General features: G+C 44.7%; 1 protein-coding gene and 1 long non-coding RNA gene across 2 annotated transcripts in view; one reads left to right on the plus strand and one right to left on the minus strand.

Annotated features, from left to right (window-relative positions):
- The window catches only part of LOC149355064 (prolactin-releasing peptide receptor-like), a 329,760-nt gene that overhangs the window by 89,583 nt on the left and 228,054 nt on the right, over window positions 1-12,123 (plus strand). The window lies entirely within an intron of this gene.
- Window positions 224-11,609, minus strand: LOC149355065 (uncharacterized). The gene is made up of 4 exons (XR_016291427.1): window positions 11,371-11,609; window positions 10,243-10,336; window positions 9,624-9,699; window positions 224-529 (listed from the first exon to the last, which is right to left on the minus strand). It is a non-coding gene; the product is annotated as an uncharacterized LOC149355065 (long non-coding RNA).

Below are 12,123 nucleotides of genomic sequence, written 5' to 3' on the forward strand. Positions count from 1 at the left end.
TTTTCTTATTTCACATATTCTTCAGAGCAAGTTGGTCATATGTTTTGCAGGATCCACCTGCGCTACATCTACAAAAGAGTAATGAGCAAAAGGGATTATAATCTTTGAGTAGAATAATTTTTGCTCATACAACTACTTTATGGCTACACTACAGTTTGCACATTAGTATGGTGCTCTGTCTGCGTTGGGAATAACAATGGTTCAAGAAATAATGACACAAATGTACAACACTGATAACTTTTATTTCTCAAGTCATTGCTGTGATTGCTGTGGCTGCCCAAAACACGCTCGGGAGGCGCTCGCTAGGATCAAGCCCCATTAGTGTCTCAAGCAGCAGACAAGCCCGCTTTGTTTTTGGGGTGTACTTGACATTAAATGCCAAGAACACTGCCAAAAGCAAAGTAAACCCATCTACCAAATCCACCGCAGTGAGCTGTAAGCGCTCAAAAGAAACTAAGATGCTGGATGATGCCGTAGCTTGCTCGGCTGAGTGAAGGAGCTTTGGCTATGAGTGCATTTCACCGGGTGCCTGCAAATATGAATGAAAATAATGCAAGTAAGAGTCAATTCCAATGCCCTTTTCATACTATCCTGCATATAACCCCATGAAAAAAAAGAAAGAATACAACTAGAATGTACTGATCGTGTGTGTCATGTCGCCACTAGTGTGTACCTATATTGTGACCAAGTGCAGACACCTTTCATTGCAAACCTTCATTCAGAGCTACAATTTTATGAAGCCCAATACAATTATCACTATGCTAGTCCTTTCAAAAGCTGTGTGCATGTAAAACAAGCACATATTTACCAAATGAAAATTTTAACATGAGCAAGCTCTTCTGCAAGTATCATGATCAGCCTGACTACGCCCACTGCAAGGCAAAGGCCTCTCCCATGTTCTCCAATTAACCCTGTCCTTCGCCAGCTATGTCCACCGTGTTCCTGCAAACCTTCGCCCATGGAACATTTTGCTGCTTCCTGCTACGCCTGCCTTCTCTTGGAATCCACTCCGTTACCCTTAAGGACCAGCGATTATCTTGCCTTCGTCTTACATGCCCTGCCCAAGCACCCTTCTTTCTCCTGATTTCGACTAGGATGTCTTCAACCCGCGTTTGTTCCCTCACCCACTCCGCCCGCTTCCGATCTCTTAACGTTACGCCTATCATTTCTATTTCCATAGCTCGTTGCGTTGTCCTTAACTTAAGCTGAACCCTCTTCGTTAGCCTCCACGTTTCTGCCCCATAGGTGAATACCGGAAGGATACAGCTGTTGTATACTTTTCTCTTGAGGGGTATTGAAAAACTGCCATTCATGATCTGAGAGAACCTGCCATATGCACTCCACCCCATTCATATTCCTCTAGTTATTACTCTTCATGATCCGGATCAGCGGTCACTACCTGCTCTAAGTAAATGTATTCCCTTATCACTTCCAGTCATTTCTAAAACCACACCTATTGTGCTTGACGGTTCTTGTCACATAATACATTGTGCAGTTTAAAATATAGGGTAACCTTGAATCGGGAAAACACTTAAACCAATGACAGTTTTCTTGCTGAAGAGAAATGGCTGTTGCAATTCCTGTTTCTCAGATACCATTAACTGAATTTCATGCTCTAAAATAGTGAAGGAAAAATTCAAAATTTTTCATCTCAAAGAGGCAGACAACAAATTTCAGTTTGGTTTGGGTTGGTTTATGGGGTTTAACGTCCCAAAGCGACCCAGGGTATGAGAGACGCCGTAGTGAAGGGCTCCGGAAATTTCGACCACCTGGGGTTCTTTAACGTGCACTGACATCGCACAGTACACGGGCCTCTAGAATTTCTCCTCCAAAGAAATTCCAGCCGCCGCGGCCGGGATCGAACCCGCGTCTTTTGGGTCAGCAGCCGAGCAAATTTCAGTTGCACATTTTTTTTTTGTTTTTAATGATGCATAAGGCATTACTATGCACGGATAACCACACAGTATTCGCCTATGACTGCTAAATAATTTGTAATTAAATATCTTCTCTCTCCTGCTTCACTTTTAAAAACTGAGCAATGGCATCAAAGGTCAGTATAAGCCAGGGGAGGCATGAGGAAAACTGCAATATAATTGCGGCTTCGTCATTCATTGTGATTCCGACTCTTAAGGCAGGCTGGCTTTAGCATTGTAACTAATTAAAACGATGAAGTAGCGATATAGTAGCTTTTTTGTGCCTTCCATAACCTATACTGAACATTGATGTCATAGCAATTGCTATGCTATTGAAACAGGGAAGAAAAGAAATCTGGTTGTAATTCTTGATGGAACAGCGCAAAACATCGGGACAAGAGACAAGCGCTGACTTACAACTGGTTTTTATTTCGAAGAAACATTGCTTCTTATACCTTCTTCACCCTCTCAAAAAACACATGCGTCGCAACCATATCGTTCAAGCGTCCACAAAAAAGCATAAGACAAATAATCACAGATATTTATAATCACATTTTTAACATGTCAAATTCTTTCTTAGTCAAAGCAACAGACGGCGTGCTGACACAATCGTCGCGCAGACTCGCTATCGAAGCTGCCTCGATTATTTCCCGGACTAACTGGTCTTTGTGATTAGCCAAAGCTTTGCATTTTTGGAAAACCGGTGCACAACTAGTTGAAGGGCAATCTCTGCAATGGATTCCCAGGTTCCTGCAAGCTTGCTCGAAATTATTTCTGTGTTCTAGCAGCCTTTCATTCATGCACCTGCCAGTCTGCCCAATGTACTGTTTACCGCAAGTCACTGGCAACGAATAAACAAGGCCTTCGGTGCACTCCACAAAGGGGGTTCGATGCTTTATCGTGCATCCCTGCTTCTTTTTGGTCGGATCGGAGTTGACTCGTCTGCACAGACTTTTGAGTTTATTAGGAGCAGTCATCACTACATTCACGCCAGCTTTTCGACCTATGCCTTTCAGGCGATGGGAAATATTGGGAAGATACGGAATTGCTACTACCGGCCTCCTTTCTTTCTGTTTCTGTGCATCATCTTGCTGCTCGGGCCTAGCCTGCATCAGGTGCTTTTTCATCTGCTTGGCAACAGATACCAACAGGTGCGAGGGGTAACCCGAGTTGCCAAGCCGTTCCGCCTGGCGAAGAAAGCTCACATTCATTTTGTGAACACAGGATTTCCTCAAGGCATTCGTGAAGCACAAGTTCACAATAGCCCTCTTGGTCAGCTTAGAGTGAGCTGATTGGAAGGGCATTGGCGCTTTCTCCGCTCTGGGCTCATAGGCCCAGCAGGCGTGCCCTCTAGTGAACTCAAGTCTCAGGTCTAAAAACCTGAGTGACCCTTGAGCAGGAAGCTCGTGCGTGATAATAAGTGGCTGCAAAGCCTGCGCAAAGCGACCCACCTCCTCCATTACTGCTTCTAGCGTATTCGCCCTTTGGCCATCACAAAGAACTAGGTAGTCATCAACGTACCTAAATACCTTTTTAACACTAGTACCTGCAAGGGTTACGTTCAGGAACCTGTCTTTTCGCGCCAAGTACAAATCACTGAGTAGAGGCGCGATACATGAACCAATGCAAACACCGCGTTTCTGGAGATACACTTTTTCCTCCCAACAGACGTAAGTTGACCTGAGGTACACTGCTAATAGCTCCAGGAACCCTCTAATAGACATTCCGCAGGCGTTTTGGAATGCAACAGCACCATGCGTATCTATGCATTCTTCTACAGACACCATCAGCTCGTCATGCGGTATGGAATAATACAAATCTTTTACATCAACTGAGCATGCGGCAAAGGCACTGCTAGAATTGTCAGTTAAAAATCTAGCTATATCGTCCGAAGATTTCACCTGAAATGGGTCGTCAATTGTTAGTAGTTTTAATTTTGCTTGCAAGAAGACACCAAGAATCTTTTGCCACGTTCCTCCCTCAGAAATTATTACCCTCAAGGGCCAGTCTGGTTTGTGAGTTTTTACAGTGAAAAACGCGTCCAAGTTAGACTTCTTGCAAGTTTTTATGCCTCGAAGGAGGTAGTCAAGTTTAAGTTCTTTGCATAGCTTCATAGCAGTTACCTTTGCTTTCCTAACAGCTGATGTCTTGTGCTCGTCAAAAACAGAGCTGATGGTTTCTAACGCCTTAGTTTTGTACAAGTCCTTGGAAATCACAGCAAAGCCCCCCTCTTTGTCAGAGGTCAGCAACGCAAGGGAATTGTCTTTCAAGTACCTTACAGTACGTCCCACTGGGAGATTCCTCTCGCAGAGCTGGTAGCGGCCAACGACGTCGGACCCGTCTGAAATACACCTTGCACTTTCCTTGCACCTTGCTGCGCGCTGACTACAATGAAAGGAGAAGAGGCATGACCGAACAAAGCCAAGAAAACAAGATCCACACGCTTGGTGTGGATGTTCTGCCAAAACCGGTCCGCGAGGTGCTTAGCCTTGGGCCTAAGTTTGCCATCCAACCGAAGAAGACAACACCGGAGCTTCTTGCCATGGTGCGGCGCGTTGCCAAGGCAAGCCCTGAGTCGGAAAGTGCAAGGTGTATTTCAGACGGAGCCGACGTCGTTGGCCGCTACCAGCTCTGCGAGAGGAATCTCCCAGTGGGACGTACTGTAAGGTACTTGAAAGACAATTCCCTTGCGTTGCTGACCTCTGACAAAGAGGGGGGCTTTGCTGTGATTTCCAAGGACTTGTACAAAACTAAGGCGCTAGAAACCATCAGCTCTGTTTTTGACGAGCACAAGACATCAGCTGTTAGGAAAGCAAAGGTAACTGCTATGAAGCTATGCAAAGAACTTAAACTTGACTACCTCCTTCGAGGCATAAAAACTTGCAAGAAGTCTAACTTGGACGCGTTTTTCACTGTAAAAACTCACAAACCAGACTGGCCCTTGAGGGTAATAATTTCTGAGGGAGGGACGTGGCAAAAGATTCTTGGTGTCTTCTTGCAAGCAAAATTAAAACTACTAACAATTGACGACCCATTTCAGGTGAAATCTTCGGACGATATAGCTAGATTTTTAACTGACAATTCTAGCAGTGCCTTTGCCGCATGCTCAGTTGATGTAAAAGATTTGTATTATTCCATACCGCATGACGAGCTGATGGTGTCTGTAGAAGAATGCATAGATACGCATGGTGCTGTTGCATTTCAAAACGCCTGCGGAATGTCTATTAGAGGGTTCCTGGAGCTATTAGCAGTGTACCTCAGGTCAACTTACGTCTGTTGGGAGGAAAAAGTGTATCTCCAGAAACGCGGTGTTTGCATTGGTTCATGTATCGCGCCTCTACTCAGTGATTTGTACTTGGCGCGAAAAGACAGGTTCCTGAACGTAACCCTTGCAGGTACTAGTGTTAAAAAGGTATTTAGGTACGTTGATGACTACATAGTTCTTTGTGATGGCCAAAGGGCGAATACGCTAGAAGCAGTAATGGAGGAGGTGGGTCGCTTTGCGCAGGCTTTGCAGCCACTTATTATCACGCACGAGCTTCCTGCTCAAGGGTCACTCAGGTTTTTAGACCTGAGACTTGAGTTCACTAGAGGGCACGCCTGCTGGGCCTATGAGCCCAGAGCGGAGAAAGCGCCAATGCCCTTCCAATCAGCTCACTCTAAGCTGACCAAGAGGGCTATTGTGAACTTGTGCTTCACGAATGCCTTGAGGAAATCCTGTGTTCACCAAAATGAATGTGAGCTTTCTTCGCCAGGCGGAACGGCTTGGCAACTCGGGTTACCCCTCGCACCTGTTGGTATCTGTTGCCAAGCAGATGAAAAAGCACCTGATGCAGGCTAGGCCCGAGCAGCAAGATGATGCACAGAAACAGAAAGAAAGGAGGCCGGTAGTAGCAATTCCGTATCTTCACAATATTTCCCATCGCCTGAAAGGCATAGGTCGAAAAGCTGGCGTGAATGTAGTGATGACTGCTCCTAATAAACTCAAAAGTCTGTGCAGACGAGTCAACTCCGATCCGACCAAAAAGAAGCAGGGATGCACGATAAAGCATCGAACCCCCTTTGTGGAGTGCACCGAAGGCCTTGTTTATTCGTTGCCAGTGACTTGCGGTAAACAGTACATTGGGCAGACTGGCAGGTGCATGAATGAAAGGCTGCTAGAACACAGAAATAATTTCGAGCAAGCTTGCAGGAACCTGGGAATCCATTGCAGAGATTGCCCTTCAACTAGTTGTGCACCGGTTTTCCAAAAATGCAAAGCTTTGGCTAATCACAAAGACCAGTTAGTCCGGGAAATAATCGAGGCAGCTTCGATAGCGAGTCTGCGCGACGATTGTGTCAGCACGCCGTCTGTTGCTTTGACTAAGAAAGAATTTGACATGTTAAAAATGTGATTATAAATATCTGTGATTATTTGTCTTATGCTTTTTTGTGGACGCTTGAACGATATGGTTGCGACGCATGTGTTTTTTGAGAGGGTGAAGAAGGTATAAGAAGCAATGTTTCTTCGAAATAAAAACCAGTTGTAAGTCAGCGCTTGTCTCTCGTCCCGATGTTTTGCGCTGTTCCATCAAGAATGAATAACCAACATGCCCAAGCTGCTGTCCTGGTTGTAATTATTTAGCGATTGGAGACGAATACTATGCAACAATTCTATGTATACGAATGCCCAGCACGTCACTACAAAGAACACACATAACCAAAAATTTGGTGTTTATACTCATTTAAGGTAATACTACTTCCCACGCAAGAACACGACAGCCATGTGTAAACTTTTTGCTTCCATAGTAATAAAATCTATCCAACGACAAGTTAGGCGCAGCATGCCTGCTCTTTATAAATATGCAATACTGACAATGTTTAACACTAGCATTTAGCATGAACGATATAACTGTGATTACTTCGCACATTACGTGCCAGTCCATACTATTATGCACAATTTAGATTTGCAAATGTAATGTGTAATTCTCTCTGACTGCCACGTTAGTGCACTGCAAACCAATGAAGTTGCCTTGCATTTGCAATGTTCTCACTACTTTTATGCAACACTGATCACTTCAGTATATCTGCATCGTTCTGTTAGACGGCCACGGGATAGCTAGAATTAAGGCTATTTTATGTGATGGAAACCATTGACTAGACAACAAAGAAGAAAAGCCTCAACTACTGTCCTGGTGCTGGGACGTCTAATAAGAGCTCAGAAAGACTCGGTTTCAATACGCCAAACCCTCCGCATAATATTACCCTGTGCGAAAATACCCCACCCCACCCTAGCTTAATTTCTGTCCACATGCACCAAGGCTCACTGCACCTGTTATAAATATTGCCCTAAATATTGCAATCAAGCTGCCCGTGTATGCATAGGCTATCTGTGCATCGAGAAAGAAAGAAGTTGTTAGGAATGTTTCACACCAAAAACAGAAAAAAAGGCAGCCTGTTTCTCAGAAACAGCTAAGAGCATGAAATGGTGTGTCCAAAAAGATTAGGCTGCTTTGTACTTATTTATGACAACGAGAACTGTCAGAGCTGCGCTTTCAAAAATTCAGGAGCTTTGTGCACAAACGTAGCTTCCGTATGCACGTCTTGCAGCACCAACGCTTCCGAATTGAAACGACCGATGAATATGCACAGGAAAAAGCAAATAGAGAGCGCTTGAATTTAAAAGAAAAGCTACCTTGCACAATCAGAAATTTCACGACAGAACCTTCCAAACAGTGACGTGTACTGGTTGCGGTATACCGAATATATACCTAGCAAATAAGTGTGCGCTTTGTTAACGAGCGGGATTCTGTGGCGGCAATGCTACAGCTCCAATTCCGAAAACCTAATGCTGCAGAAATTGAGTTTTCAAAATACGTGCGAATGCACGATACACTTTTGCACGCATTTAGAACTTTCAGTTGTGAAACACAGACAACGAATCTTGTGTATGCGTCTTCCTTGGCTGGTAAAAAAATTCTATAAGTCTCCAGTTTGCCTGTGTACTCCACAAATTCTAGGATCCCTGTCCGCTACATGTCAAATTTCACTGAAGCGAAAGTAATACAACCGACAGCTGATGATCTGCTAGGGTAACAGGATTTCAAAAGTTTGAGAAGGGCAGTGGGAGTCCAATCCAGGTGGAGTAATGAAATTTGACTAGTAACAGACAGGGATCCTCCAATCTGTGGAGGACACCGGCAAATTGGAGACTTACGGAGGAATTTTTTTACCCGCCAAGGAACACGCATACACAAGAGAGAACCACAGAGGACTACGGCTTTTACCAGCCCTTGTCCTGTGCGGTTCTGTCTTCTGTATGTGTCTTTTTTGGCTGGTAAAAAAATTCTTCCATAAGTCTCCAATTTGCCTGTGTCCTCAACAAACCGCAGGATCCCTGTCCACTACTAGTCAAATATTTCAACTCCACCTGGCTTGGACTCCCACCGCCCTTCTCTGTGGAGAAAGGGTGACAGCAGCTGGCAAAGGACAAGGTTAACTGCAGATCAACTGGGGAAGCATTATCCTGCACTGATTTTGACGGCAGGTTCACAAGAAAAACAAAATCAACTCGAGGAGCGGGGTGCACATCATGCGACTGAATGTCAATGGCCAGTGAAAATGGCACCAGCACTGTGGAATGCACATGCAGAAAACGAGACGCATTTTTTTGTCAACTTTGAGTAGCAGTCTACTGCAATTTTAAAGAGCAAAGCTCTCAAGTATGGCAACACTGGCACATTTTGTTTTACTGGGGTGAGGGTCGTCGTGAGGGTTGAAGTCCATATTTCTTTTCCATCCACTGTGTTAATTGCGAGCTATGTTTACCTAATAGGGGCTGGGCATCTAACATCACCGTTATTTCTTTGCAGCAGTTAAAACAATACAGCATACATTTTATAACATGCTTAACGAATTTTTGGGAGCAGCATGCTTTTACCCTTCTACTATTTGTTGCTACTGAATCAGTTTGGCGTTGACAAAAGATCTGTAATAAGGAGTAATTACTCATTGACATCCACTCGAGCACAGCCAAATGGCTACAAAGGAAAGCTATACAGCTTTCACAGAAACTTCGTAGTTAAAGAAAGATTCGTCCTGGTCCGGTGTTCGAACTCAGAACCACCACTTCACAGGAGCAGTCGCTCTATCAATTTGTCCAACCTGGACGGCAAGTTTATGGTAGGGCGAGAGCGAAGTGATCAATAACTCGAGTGGGAACTGTGTTGGTCCAATGTTTTAGGACCCCTAAAACATTGGACAAACTCAGTTCCCGCTTCATGTTACCTCTAAAACATTGGACAAACTGAGTTCCCGCTTCATGTTACAATACTGAGTGACATTTTGGTCTATACACCAGAAATACCGGTAAAGCATCATGATAGAACACAATGTTTTTTTAAAGGGATAAAGGAATACGTTCGTCCTTTCAGAGGGCACATATGCATAAGAGGCAACATGTGTGAAATAGTCTCTGCACCTGAAGCAGTGTAAATTCCATTATGTTAACAGCAGCAAGCAGTCAAAAGCTTCATGAGCGACTATTTCATACAGATCATGTAATTATATTCATGTAATTCAGGATCAGATTCATGTGATTATACAGGGAGGTACTGCTGCTAAGTGCACGTAGAGCTCTGCATGCATTTCTAAACCCGGCTGTGAGCCTATGTCTACGAAATTTTTCTAAATAGGCAGGTAAGGTATGCATCACTGGAAAACAATACCTACCACAAACAGCTGAGGAGAGATAGCACAGCCAAAAGCTGGAAGCACGAATGGCCCAGTAGATACTGGCAGCTGGCAACTGCAAATAAATATGTCAGAGCAACTGTTGTCAGTGGCCGTAACAATGTCATGAATGACAAGAGAAGAAATTGTCTACTGCTTCATAAATTAGAATAAGGTAGTAACATAGGAACACAAAAAGCAATGAGAGGGCCCATGACAAAAGAAATGAACAGATTGTATGTGATGCACCGATATACATTTTTTCAGTAGATTTACATGACTGTCACACCCGCATAGAAAGATGAGCAGGCTGGAATACCACTATTTTTATGCATGATGAAAAGAGCGTAACTATTCGAATATAGCATGCACAGGATTTTATTACTACTAGGGTGCTTTGCAGCAGCACCGAAGGTATTTTTAAATTGAACGTAGCGACCAGTAGACCCGTCTGCTTTGCACAAATGATGAGAGGATGGAAAAGGCATGCATTCATTAGCAAGAAGCACGATATCTCACATCACAGCATGAAACGAAAATTGGTATTGCATTTAACAAATCTGCACAGAAATAAAAACTGCCTAGTGGCAATGCAAGTAAGAGCAAGGGAAAAAAATACCGAAGAAAACTGGTGAGTGTGGTGCAGGGAGGTCTGTGGGTAGGGTCTCGTGCCTGGGAATAGTTCCGAGCGCGGAGAATCGCCGGCAGCACAGCTGGTGGCAGTCAACCAAGAATAAATAAGAGAAAGTGAAAATCAATAACAAACCATCACCGATATAGCGAACGACTTGAAAGCGGGCCGCACAAACGAGGGATATAGCAAAAAGCTTGAAATCCTAAATAAGTGCGCAGTTGCATCCCAAACAGTTCTCAAAATCTGAAGGCGAGGAAGCATCGACACCTACACCTCAGGGCAGACGCAAGAACGATCTAACTTTGACATAATACTGTGTCAAATTCTGTTCCATGGGGAAGCACAGATAAAAATTTACAAATGACTACGCAAGGGATATGCCCCAGCCTTTTACACGCGATCATTGTCCCCGAAAAAATTGTATGACAAATATTAAGGCGTAAGCACTAATCCCACGAGTACACACACTGAGCACTGTCTGTTGGCAGCTGGCCTAGCGCGAGTGCTCTGTCGCGCGGCACTGCCGCTCATCGTCATCTTCTAAGTAGCACAAATCAATCCGACGGGCACCAGCCGCGAGGCAACTCGACCGTTGTCAGTTCCCTTGTCTGTCCGCAGCTGGCCTAGCAAGAGCGCTCTCTAACGTGGCACTGCACGCTCATCATCCTCTCCTACGTAGCACAAATCTATGCTATTGGAATGTAGTAAACTTTGTCTGTTGTTTTTCGCAGCGCTAGCAAGCGACCGCATAACTCTGTTGCGATAACTGGTGGCATTTTTATTTACCGCGGCACCCGAGTACTAAACGCAGATAGAGACTATGGAGCAACAGTTGCCATGCGGCCTATACGCCCGTTCTTTTCTGGTAAAGGCCGATTCACACGATTTTCCGTTCGCCCGCTGCCGCGGCCGACAGCGCGCCTCTCAATGTGGTGACGCATGAATACGTAGTGCGCGGGCCGCGGGCGAACGGACCGTCGTGTGAATCGGCGTTAACGCATTATAGCTGAGGCAACCGCACGCAGACTGCCTGCACTGCCATCCCTATATAGGCGCACACTAATAACGCGTGCGAATAGAGATCAGAAGTAAAGAAACGTACACGGGACTCACCGTTCCGACGGCTCATCAAGGCTTAGCAAAACCGCACATTCTTCTTCGTTGCCTCTCCAGATGACAAGAAGTCGTAGCGCTACCTTTCTTCAGGGCTTTACCCGTTCAAAATCACCAGTGTTGATAGGGCGTAATTCTCGTCGTTGGTTTCCAAAACACACTTGTGTTCTTCATACACGTCCACCGCACGAGCACTCAAACAATGCTACGAAAACCCAAATAACACAAAACGTGACGACGGCTGCAGTCTTGGTTTTGCTTCGTTGAAAAAACCTACAAATGCGCTTTTTTTATTACTAATATTTGAATTGTGTTCGCAACAAAAACAAATTATATTTTTTCATTTTATTTCTTTATTAAATGCGAATACCAAAGCGCTTTTAGATACTTTTGCTGACATGTCGTTTGTAGAAGCTGCGATCCTGTGATCCCATCCCCGGGTGTCCTAGCAGACGACGGCGCAGACGACGCTGTTGACGGAATGCAATTTCGATTGACGGCAGCGAAAATCCCTTAAATGCGACAAAAAAGGCAAAGAAACGCACCGTATCGCAAACTGGTCCATATCAAGGATATGTTCGACGCGAGCGGTAGGACAAAGAGCAGCTGCGATGCATTACTCTACGCGACACTGGCATGGTCGACGGAGATCTACATGAAACAGAGCTTAAATGTGACCCGTACAAGCGGATTACTGTGATATCAACTGCGTTACGGAACTACGACGATACTTGCTTCACACTTTAGCTTGTA

This window comes from Amblyomma mixtum, chromosome 3 (assembly GCF_055824585.1).
Source record: "Amblyomma mixtum isolate Tamu chromosome 3, ASM5582458v1, whole genome shotgun sequence".
Lineage (NCBI taxonomy): Eukaryota > Metazoa > Arthropoda > Arachnida > Ixodida > Ixodidae > Amblyomma > Amblyomma mixtum.